The sequence below is a fragment of the Neophocaena asiaeorientalis genome, unplaced genomic scaffold (genome assembly GCF_003031525.2).
Source record: "Neophocaena asiaeorientalis asiaeorientalis breed wild unplaced genomic scaffold, Neophocaena_asiaeorientalis_V1.1 scaffold388, whole genome shotgun sequence".
NCBI lineage: Eukaryota > Metazoa > Chordata > Mammalia > Artiodactyla > Phocoenidae > Neophocaena > Neophocaena asiaeorientalis.
Genome location: NW_020172738.1, coordinates 686,169 through 698,020, shown reverse-complemented (window position 1 = coordinate 698,020; position 11,852 = coordinate 686,169).

Here is an 11,852-nt window from a genome sequence, read left to right as displayed (position 1 = left end):
CCGGCCCTGGGGGAGGGGGCGCGCGGGCGGCTCCACCCTCCTCCGCCCGCCCCCCAGCTCTCCCTCCTTCTTTCTGCCTCCATCCCGGCTACCTGTCAGCTCTGTGGCAGCTCGGGGGCGGGGAAGGAGGCTTCGGGAACACGCTCCCAAGGGTCTAGCGCAGGCCCTGGGCTCCGGGGTTCCAGCCCCGAGAGGAGTGAGGGCCTCAGGTCCCCTCCGTTCCGGTGCTCCCACTCAGGGATGCCTACCAGCCCGCCGGAAAGAGGCTCAAGCTGAAAATAAAGAAGCTAATGGGCCCTCCCAGCCCACAGGACGGGAGCACCGTGCAGGGAGGACGCGCTGAAAGGCTGTGGGGTGCGCTGAAGTCGCGCCTGTACCACCTGGCACAGCACCTGGACCAGAGGGGTTTCAGTAAGGGGCTTTCCGGGTCCTCCCCTTTAGCTCCTGCCCATGCTCAGCCCTCCCCCAGAGACACGTCGGGGTGTTGGTTGGCAGTGGTGGAGGAAGAGCCCCAGAGGCTGCCGCAAGAAGGGGCCGCAGCGCTGAGACCACGCGCCTCCCCAAACCTTGACTGGCCTTGGTACCCACTGCTCTGAAAGCCCCTGGGGTAGGCGGTGGAGTGGAGGCGGGGGACCAACTAGAGACTAATGAAAGAGCCCGCCTTGCAGGAGCCAGGGGGGACTATGAATTTATCCACCCACTCCTTTCTTCTGGTTCAATTTGCTTTCTTAATGTGGGACCTCCCTCCCACGACTCCCAGCCCCTGGACACAAGGCCTACTTCTGCCAGGCTCACTCACCACTGTACCCACACGGAACTTGGAGCTTCTTGGATGAATGATACTATTTCTGTGACCCATGTTTTTTCCATCCTGCCCTACCCATCTCTCTGCTTCCAGCATCCTTAGCAGGGGACCTCACAAAAACACCAGCACTCTCAGGCCTGACGGCTCCAGCTTGCAAGACTGACCTAAACAACCTTAGAGACAGCCCAAGACTGCTATGGAGCCCTACCTGATAAAAACCAGGACAAGGCAGGAAATAAAGGACCCAATACCCTGTCCCCTCCCTGGGGCCGCTCATACTGGCCACTGGCCCTGAGTGGCTACCTCTGCCCCCATCCTGCCTGTCCCTTTTCTGTCCAACTGTCCACCTCTGAGCTACCCCTCTGGATACTCTGTGCCTCCATCTCTGGCCATCTCAGGGTCCTCCTTTGACCCGTGAGTTCTTCTTGCGTCCAGTTAATTCTACCTAGGGGAGGTGGAATTATGTAAAATGTGGTGATTCCATAAAGGGGGAGGGGAGGGCAGGGCGGTGGCAAAGTGTCTCTTCGTGCTTTTAATCTGCCTTTTTCCCTCAATGTTTTTGTCTCCAGGAGGATAATTTTCCAGCCTTTTCAGGTCCTGATTGGTATCATTTCTCCAACAGTGACAGCTTTTTATTTTCCCTGAAATGAATGCCGCGAAATTTCCAAGAAATATAAAAATGGATATTGTCTCAGGGAGCCGACTCTCTTCCGACAGAAAGGCACAAAGGCAAACATGCTTCCCCAGGGACTCTGCTGCTCCAGTCACTGAGGGGTGGGGCACCCAGGCCCTCAGCTCCTCCTCCATCCCCCCTCCCTCCCAGGTCAGCTGCACGACCCCCCTCCTGGCCATCCCTCTCCCAGACTCTCAGCTGCCATTGATCTGTTCATCTACCTCCCAGGTCCCGGCCAGGCCACGCTGTCTGCCTGCCTGGCTCCATCTCGCGTCTCTGTACAGCACCTCATCCCTCACCACAGCCCAGAGGCTCCCCCAGGCCTGAGTGCAGCAGCTAGGACCCACGGGAGCTGACTGGGGACTGGGCCCGCGACCACTCAGTCCTAGTCCCCCTGCACCGCCCACCAATAAAGAGCGACCAGGCCCCGCCTCCTGGGCCCTTCTGTCCCTCCTCGGAAAGGGAAGCTGCGTGCAGGGCGCTAGGCATCTGGCCCCCAGCTTCCTCACTCTCCTTGTGAATCTCGCGGTGTCCCCTCTCGTTGTCAGAATGACTCCCTGACTGAGGAGCAGGAGAATGGCAGGACGCGGCCAAGCCCTGAGGGGGGCAGCTGGATGCCTGATTGGGGCAGGGAGAGCAGGGGAGCGCTGGCTGCAGCTGGCCGGAGAGAGAAAGGGGCGCAGTGCTAGGGGCAGAAGTGAGGAGAGCCTCTGCCTCTTCCCTTCCCAGATTCTAGCCCACCCTGCTGGGCGGGGCATCACGGGGTCTGGATTCTGGGGAAGGAGTCAGAGCAGCCCCTTCTCTGCCCCACTCTATGGGTACAGCAGTCCCCACGCTAATGACTCCCGTCTGTTCAGCTTCCACCAAGTGAGGTGCTAAGTGCTTGACCTCAGAGGAGGGCTGCTGCCCTGAAGCCAGCCTGGAGCCCATCGTGATCAGACCCATTTCTGCACCTGTCTGGCCTGCATGTGTAGGGACAGACTGGGCCTCTATTTGCCTGCTGCTCGAACCTGAACCCCCTAGCCCTGCCTCTGCTCTGGGAGATGCGCCCCTGTTTCCACTCCCCCACTCCAACAGTGCCGCAGGATCTTCCTCGCCTTGGAAAACATGTCCCCCAACCAGCTTCCTATCCTCCGCCCAGCCTCCCAGGGCTCATTCCATCTATTATTCACAGCACAAAATGGATTTTTAATTTGAGGAATGAAATGACTCTCCCAAGTGGCCAGGGTGGCAGGGAGGGGGTGGGAAAGGCCGGAGCTGCCGGGCAGCTGCTACATTGTATTGGCTCAGACTCCTGTTGGAAAGCTGGGCACAAGGGTCCATGCACGCCACCACCCAGCCTGTGCCTTCATTCCACGCTGTAGCTATCACCAGTTGGGGTGAGCAGGGTGCCTGTCGGTCCTGCCTGAGCTCCCAGTGGGATCTGCTCCTGGCCAGGCAAGGGGCTAGGGACCTTGCTCTCCACTTGCTTTCAGATTCCTGGGCTTGGAGGGAGGACAGCCCTTGGGCTTCCTGGCCTTGTCCATCTCCTCCCCCAAACTTCCTGGCCCTCACTGGGCTGGGCTCCAGAGGCTCCCCAGTGCAGACCCCCAGCTGAGCTCCTCTGCTAGGTCCCAACACCTTGCTATGCCCATCCCAGCCTAGGGAGCTGCCCCAGTCCCCCAACTGGCCTCCGGCTGGCAGTGCCCCTCCTCACCCCCAGGATAGAACTCACACCGAAGTGGCCCCGAGGCAGTGACCTCTTCGCATCCTTCTTTGCACTTCTCCCTCTCTCTGTCTCTCTGCCCCCCACCTCTCTTCCCCTGGTCACTGGGGCCTGTTGTCATTTCCCAGACCTTAGCTGGCTCTCACTCACCGCAGGGACTTAGTACTTGCTGTTCCGGCCGCTTGGAACTTCCTTCTCCCGGCATCTCTTCCATTGGCCAATTGCCACGCATCCTTCTCGGGATGCCAGCTTCTCTCCTCTGGTCCTGTGCTACCTCCATGGGTGGGGGCTCGCCCTCCCTGGGCACCCACTACACTTCCCGCATCTTACTCAGCTGTGCAGCCCGGAGCCCGGCACAGCCGATGTATTTGATAGACATGGAACGTTCTCACACAGCTGTGGTTGGCTCATGGAACAGCCTGTGTGAAGTATCTCCCAGCGCCAGGTCTCACACTGGGGCAACGCCCCACCTATAAACCTGCCCAGGCTTTCAGTCCCACCACACAGCTCTCCTTGGCTCTGGGACCCATCAGATGACAAGAGGGGGCCATTCCTCCCCTCCCCCATGCCCCCTGTGGTAGACTTCCATCCCCGCTGTGCACAGCTTCTTCTCTGGGGTCACCTCCCAAACTCCAGATCAGTTTTTATTTCATACAAGAAATATACAGAAATACATTCTTGTCTTATAAGACTTTAACAACACAAGCAGGCCCTCCTTCACACGCGTCCCGTTCCCAGCCCTCCCCAAGGTAAGGTAAGCTCTGTGACCACTTCAACGTGAGCATCGAGGCCCATGCCAGCATTGCTTTATTTTTTTAAGTAAATGGGACACCACGAGCTGTGTGATTTAGTGCCCTGTACCCATGGGCATACACCAGCGTCTCCCACACAGAAGTCCCCAGTGTCACCATCCCCAGAAGAGGGACAAAAGTTGTCTTGTTCACACCCAGATGGTGGCCCAGCCTCCCAGCCCTGCCCTCTGGCCTCAGGCCCCACCTGTACCTGCTGGCTGGGGAGGCGCCCTGCGTTCCAAGCCCAGCTCAGCTTTAACTTTTCTCCTCTTTCTCATTCCTTACTTCAGTCCCAGCATCCGGCTTTGGAAAGGCTTCTCTCTTCTTTGCCTCTTTCCCATCCCATCCTGTTTGAGTTCCGGCCCTTAGTTCTTCTCCCTTCCTTACTGGAGGAAGGGCGTCTCTTCCCCTCGCCCACCCAGGCTCCGCGGCTGCTGCATCCTGCCCATTCCCGACCCACACCCTCCGTGCCATCGTCAAGGCTTCCTTGGTCTGGCTCCAGCCCCCTTTCCAGTCTCCTCACTCAAGCTCCGACAAGTGTCCTGCCTCCTCAGGGGACTGGACTCCCACCTTCACTCCTTTGTTCTAGTGCCCCTCCTGTCCTCATTTAGGTCCATTTCAAGCTTCCCGGATCCCCTGTTCGTCCCTAGGGCCAAGCAGGTCCCCACCTGAGGGAGGCTGCCTGAGGGCCTCTCTCCTTGAAGGACAGACATGACCGTGTGGTCACCCTGGAGCCTGGTGCATGGTCTGGGCTGTCGGACCAGGCCCCTGCTCGGATCTGGGCTGCCCTCACCCCCAGAGCCGTGGTGGAGCCCCGACAGTAACACGCATGGAGCAGCTCCCGTGCACATGCTCTGTCCAGGCTCTGCCTGCTTCCCCGCACTGAGTCCCTGTATCCTCACCAGGAGGCCCTTGTCGTTGGCCCCAATTTACAGGGAGGACACTGAGGCCCGGGGAAGGAAAGACAGTTGCCCAGTTTCACCCGGCTCACAAGCACTGAGGCTGAGATTTGAGCACATGTCTGCTGCATTTGGACTCTTGAGGACATGCACACCCTGAGCTGGGAGATGAAAGGACACTCTGAGGGGCACAGGCCGGGCACTCGGAGCCCAAAGGAAGGCAGCACGGAGCCAGGGCCCGGCTGGGATCTCAGTCCAGGAACTGTGCTGGGAGTGCTGAATGCTGGGGACCAAGCAGGTGCCAAGGCTGGCTTTGCCCAGAGACGTCAGGAGGAATCTCAGGGCCTGCAGCTGGGCCTAGGCCTCCCCTCCACACCCCACCTACAAGGGCCTTTCGTGGGTCTTGCTGTCTGTTGCCCTGGGTACATCCTGTACCGCCTTTGTCCCCACCTGAGGTTGTCTTGTGACTTGGCATCTTCATGGTCTCTTTTTCTCAGCTCTGTCGGGACCCCAGATGTCCCCATCACCCTGTCCTTCCTGCCCAGCCTGAGTGGCAGGGCCTTGGCCACAGGCTGTTGTGGTGTGGTCCAGGCGGACAGAGCCCAAGTGGGGTGGTGATTCAGGGGAGCAGGGAGGAGAGTGGATGGAGAGCCTGAGGTCTGCGGGCCTCTAGCTCTGACAGTCAGTCCCCTTGGGCTCACTGTATGATGGACAGGCCACAACAGGTGGCTCAGCTCCTGCCGCAGGAGGCAAAGCAGGCCACAGGGGCTGGGGGTGGGGAACAGGAAGGTGGACCCCAGAGGCTAGGACACATCTTCCAGTCAGGGTCACCGCAGCCCATCGCCTGTGACGCAAGGAGCGGGGCTTGGGATGGGCAGAGCCCAGAGAAGCCAGCAGGACCCGAAGGGCCTGTTGCAGGCTTCACAGGGTCACTGGGCTGAGGTCCCTCCCCCAGCGCTCCCTCGTCATTTCAAGTGATTGGAGCTGAAGGGGATCGTTAGCTAATTAAAGCCAAGGCCACTAATTGTCCCTTGCAGGAGAGAAAGCAGGGCTGCAGAGGGGAGGGGACAGCAGGACGCAGAGAGACTGGGGGCTGGGCACAGGGCCCTGGCCCTGGGCGGGGGCCCCCCTCTAGGCTGTGTGTTTTGCAGGGGGGCGCTGTCCTTGATGAGGAGTTTCGGGATAGAGGGCAGGAGTCCGGAATCAGAGCTCGCATCCAACATCTATGCTCACCCGCCTCTGCCTGAGGCCCCCGCCCCGGGTTGTGGGCTGCGGTGGTGCATGGCGAGGGGCTCCCGCACACATCCTCTGGATGCAGTGATAGGTCAGGTTTCAGCACAGGCAGCAGGATGCCAAGGTCCCCAGCCCCCGGCTGGCCCCCAAGCAGGAAGCCTCGTGGCCAAGTGTCTGCCTCCTCTCTGCCCCTTATAGCCCCAGGCAGGTGCTCTGGCCTCGCAGGGGTACCGGCAGTGGGAGCACATCCACCCACTGCTGCCCTCAGCCTGGCACCAAGCTCCCTCCTAGCGGGATGTCCTAGGGCCTTCTGCCAGAACTTACCGAAGTGGGTTCTTGGTTTTCTATTGCTGTGTAACAAAATACCACAGACGTAGCAACTTAAGACAACAGGAATTTATTGTCTCCGTTTCTGTAGGTCAGAAGTCTGGGCGTGGCGCGGCTGGAGTCTCTGCTCAGGGCCTCACAGGGCTGAAGTCTGGGTCCGCTGGGGCTGGGGTCCCTCCGGGGCTTAGGTTCCTTTTCCCAGCTCACTGGTGGTGGCAGAATTCCGTTCCTTCAGCTGGAGAATCAAGGTGTCCCTTCTTTGCTGGCTATCAACCAGGGGCTGCTCTCAGCTTGGAGAGGCCGCTGGGTCCCTTGCCTTGTGACCCCTCCAACTCCAAAGTCATCAATGGAAAATCTCTCCCACACTGCATTCTTCTCATGCTTGGAATCTGTCTACCTTTCAGCCACCAGCCAGAGAAACTGCTTCTAAAGGGCCTAAGTAATTAGGTCTGATAATCTCCCTATCTTAAGGTCAACTGATTTGGAATCTTAATTCCATCTGCAAAATCCCTTCATAATAGTACCTAGATTTATGTTTGCTTGAATAACAGGGAGAAGTATGTGTGTACACCAGGGTCCAGGAATCCTGGGGGGCATCTTAGGATTTTGCCTACCGCAGAAGATACGGGTGAAAGAACAAAGTTTGTGTGAGAATATTAGCAGCTGACTCCTGGGCCAGGTCCTGGGCTTTAAGTGCTAAGTTATCTACCTCCTTTAATCCTCAGAATTCTAGGAGTAGGTGCTATTACTATCACCATTTTATAGAGGCAGCAACTGAGGCCCTGAGAGGTTAAGTGATTTTCACAAAGTCACACAGCTTGTGAGTGTCCAAGCTGGCATACTAGGTTAACACTCTGACCCAGGCCCTACTGTGTGTTTTTGGGAAAGTTGTATAACCTCTCTGGGCCTCTGTGAAAGAAGGGGGATGAGGTCCATTTTCCATGGAGAAGTAGTCCCGACTTCAGGGCTCACAGCGCAGGGGATGGGTCTATCCTCATCCCAGTGGGCAGGAGGGGTCCCTGGTTAGCACCTATGGCCCCCAGTGAAATGGGGTGGGCCTGGGTCCCTGATGTCAGCCGTCCAAATGCAGCTGTTCTGGCTTCTGCAACCCAAGGACAGGATGTTGCCAGGCACTGAGGCTGGGGGCTTATGGTTACCAGGAGGGCCCTGACAGAGCCACCGGAACCCCAGGATTAATGGCCGGGAGATCACTCCTCCCGAGCCGGCTGGGGCCCTGAGAGAACTGAACAGGGGCTTTCAGACCTTTGCCCAGGGGTGGGCATGTGTGTTTGGGGGATGCCTTTCCTACCTTGAGGCTCTGGCTCTCCTGTCTCGGCTGGGCAGGCTACAGCGCTGGAGGGGGAGGGGACCACGGAGGTGGCAGTGGCCCCTGCCTGCCCGCCCCCCATGAGAAAGACCGTCAGTCGGTCCCAGCGCAGGTCGGCACACAGTCGGCCTCCTCCCGCCGCCCGCCACCCGCCCCACCCACGTGCTTGAGCGCCTCAGTAATGGGGCTTAATCATAACATGCATTAGCTAGGGCCTGCTGCCTGCAATTACCGCTTCAATCAGCCACCCACCACCTCCCCCAGCCTCAGGCCACCTGTGGGGACACGCCGCCCCGCCCTCTCTGGCCCCCTCCCCAAATGCGGCACAGGTGCCCCAGGCTCTGCTGATGGACAGAGAAGTGACCCCTGGCAAGGGGGGCAGGAGACGGGGGCGGCCAGCGGACAGAGGACAGAGAGCTACAGCTCAGGGTCACAGGCAATTATTTTAAAAGCCTGTTGGAAACCGTGCTGTTTCCCAGTGTGGCGGGCTCATCCTAGGGGTTGCACTGCCCCAGGCTGCTGACATGCTTGCATGCACACACGGGTGTTCACACGTGCTAGCCACGCGCACACACAGGGACGGGAGTGTACCAGGGCACACGCAGTGGATGCATAGCCCTGGGGGGCCCACACGGACCCCAGAGAGGTGGGTACTGGCTGCCTGCAGGGTATGGAGGCACAGGGAGGCCCCACCTGAGCGCCCCTTTGCACCCCTGCCCCGCCCCCAGCACAGACACCCTCCCGTCCTTTGGCTTCCCCACCCCACCCCTGGGGCACAGGGGGTCTGAGCTGAATTGGAGGACTTCCTGTTCCATCCAGCCTCAGAGCCTGGGGGAGCTGGAGAAAAAGGGGTGAAGGCAAACATGGCAGGGGGAGGGCGTGGGGGAGGGACTGCTGTTGTGCTGTGATTCTCTCTAATTGCTGTTTTGCTGAGAGGTAATTAAAATCCCTTTTTATTTCACACGTCAGAGCCCTCACCAGCCTGTGGAGAGGGCACAGGGGGAGGCTGGGAGATGGGGGCAACTGAGGGCCAGCCGCCTGGCACGGGGAAGGGACAGGGAGGTAGGGCGTCTGAGCCCAGACTACCAGCCCAGTCCGCCTGTCACGAGGCCCAGCAGCAGGAGTTCCCAGCCCGGCCCCTGGCCCAGCCCATGAGCACACAGGGTCTGGCCCTGGCCAGGATCTGTGCAGCCTATCAGAGACAACAAAGGCCACATCTGCCAAGTGACTCCTAGATGCCAGGCACTTTGCTGAGCTCCTGATTCATAGGATTATAACAAAAATAGCTATTACGAAGTAGATACCATTCTTTTTCCATGTGTCAGGACGGTGACGAAGCTGAGACTCGGATTAAGAAACAGCCGAGACCCACTGGCTTGTCCGTGGTGGAGAGGATCGGAGGTGATCTGATGACAAACTCAGAAGCACTATGTCAGCCTGACCCTCCAAGCCACGTAACTGTCCGCTCTTGCGGAGCCTGCCAGAGTTCCACTGCCCTACCCTGACCCTCCTCAGAGTCTAGAGGGAAGGGCCACAGCCTTAAGACCCCTGCCCAAGGCCCGTGCACAGCGCCATGCCTGCCACTCTGGACACCATGGTCACCTGCTGACAAGTCCCTTGAGGCAGGAGAGGCATGGGTTGCTCTGTCCATTGGGACCTGTAGACACTCCCCAGAGGCCTAGATGGGGCCAAGAGGCTATGGCCAGATCGGAGCCCAGACTAATGCCCGGTCAGTGTCAGGCTGGAAAGAAGCAAGGCCCCTACCTTCTCCTAGGCTGGCTAGGGGTGGTGGGCTACGAGCAGCCGGGCCTTGCTGGGTGGGGCAGGTGAAAGGTCACTGATCAGCACCTGTTTCATACCTCCTTTCTCTCTGCTTGTTCTCTCCCCTCCTGTGGGCCAGGAATTGCATCACCCCATCCTTTTCATCATCCCCATCTCTGCTACCATCGGCACCACTGTCACCATCCGTTATCATTGCCGTCAGCAGCGTCACCTTTACCCTCTCCACCATCATCACCCTTTTCTCCAAATGCATCGTCATCGTATCATCATCGCCGTCATCTTCATTTTCACCGAAATCATCACCATCACTGTGATCACCACAACTACCATCATCGTCACCATCACCTTCTCTGTTGCCACCATAATTTTTGCCAAGTTCACCATCACTACCTCCACCCACCATCATCACCATCACCGCCGTCATCATTAAAATTATGACCACCATCACCATCCCTTTCTCAATTACCATCATCATCATTTCCGTCAAAATCACCACCACCGTTGTTGCCATCAGGGCTCACACTGAACCGGTCACTGTTCTAATAAAGGGCATTTGTTCGTATTGAATTCTCATGAGACTCAACAAGTAGATGCCAGTATTACCCTCCCATTTTACAGTTAGGGAAACCAAAGTGCACAGTGAAGGAGCTTGCCCAAAGTCACAGAGCCAGAAAGTAGCAGAGGAAGGACTTGAACCGAAACTGTCTGATACTAGAGCCCAAAGTCATAGCCAACGTACATCACCACCTCTCAGGTGAGGAGCCTAGGGAATCGAGCCAGAGGACAAGGGGAAAAGACAGTGGCGAGAGAGACACTTGGTCTACTCAGGATTTAGCGATCAGAGGTATCCCCTCCTCCTGGCCCAGCTTCCTGAGGACCCAGCAGCAGCCAGCCACCTCGTTGCTTTGCTGGACCTTGGCAGTCCTACATGAAGCCTCCCTCTGGCTGAACTTTGCCAGGGATGGAGGTAGGAAGATGGTCAAAAGAGGCCATATGACTTGAGAGGCTGGATTCTAGTTTTGTCTCCAGCCAGACAGAGGCCAGAGTGCCCCATCTCCCTCAGCATCCCCTCATTTTCTGGGCCACAACTCTGGGGGCTCATTCACCTCTTGTGCACGGTGGCCGAGTTGGGGATGAACAGTCAGGCCTGTGGGGCGGGGGGCAGGGAGGTGGCTGCCCAGGGGCGCAGGGCATGCAGCAGCTCAGCAGGCTCCTTGGTGATATCTCGGGACACAGGACTAGACTGTAGCCAGAAAAGAAGGCTCTTCCCAAGGCTGCCAGCCTTCCTCTCTTCAACCCAGGGCATTGGCCTTGTTGTATTGGTCATTCAGGGGGGCCAAAAGGTCAATCATATCCTCAGGGAACAGCCAGGTGCCTGCCTCCTTGCCTGAGGTCTGACGGAGTAGGAGATGGGGGCTGGGGACCGCAGAGGAAGGACCCCCAGCAGCTCCCTCGGCCTCTCAAGGGCAGGCATGGTGACCCTGTGCCCAGATAGCTCGGTTCACTGGCATCTTTGTGTAAGCAGAGCAAGGAAGCAAGAGAGGAAGGGAAGGGGCAAGGATCGCCGAGCAGCACAGAGGTCGCCAGGGTCTCCCGGGGTCTGCAGGAGTGAGGGAGCTGCATGCAGCAGCCGGGCCCCAGAGCAGGGAAGGGTCTTATCCATCACGTGTCCCCAGTGCACAGTGCTGGCACTAGGAGGTACTTAATATTTATAGAATATGAAAGAATGAATGAAAACAATTTCAGGATTAAAACTGTCCTTGAATAGGACACGACACCTGGTGAGGTAGCTTTCCATCACTGGAGAAAAAGGATTAAAAATCTCAGGCTCTGGAGTCAGATGAATATGGATTAAATCCCAGAACCACAATTTCCTAGCTGTGAACAGATCACTTGGCCTCTTTAAGCCTCAGTTTCCTCATTCAAATATGGGGACAATAATGTCCATCTGAGATAATGCACAGGTGGGCATTCTCATGTAAGCACCTCCTGGAGGGAAGGCTGGGGCCAGCCAGAAGCCCTCAACCTCTCTCCCCCATCCCCATCCGGGTACCCAGGACCTCCTCCCACACCTCATCCTCTCCCCTGAGGAGCATCTGGGTATGGCTGATCCCAACAAGGTGAACTGCCTGGTCGGCTGCCCCAGTGCAGTGAGAAATCCCCATGGGGCAGGGCCAGGAGGCAGGACAGAGGGCAGAGACTTCAGGAGCCAGGCTCCTGGGTCATTTGGGGGTTGCTGGGACACTGGGAAGGGGGCTTCATGGAGACCAGTGGAATCTGGGACCAGGGGGTGAGTCCTCTCCCTGACAC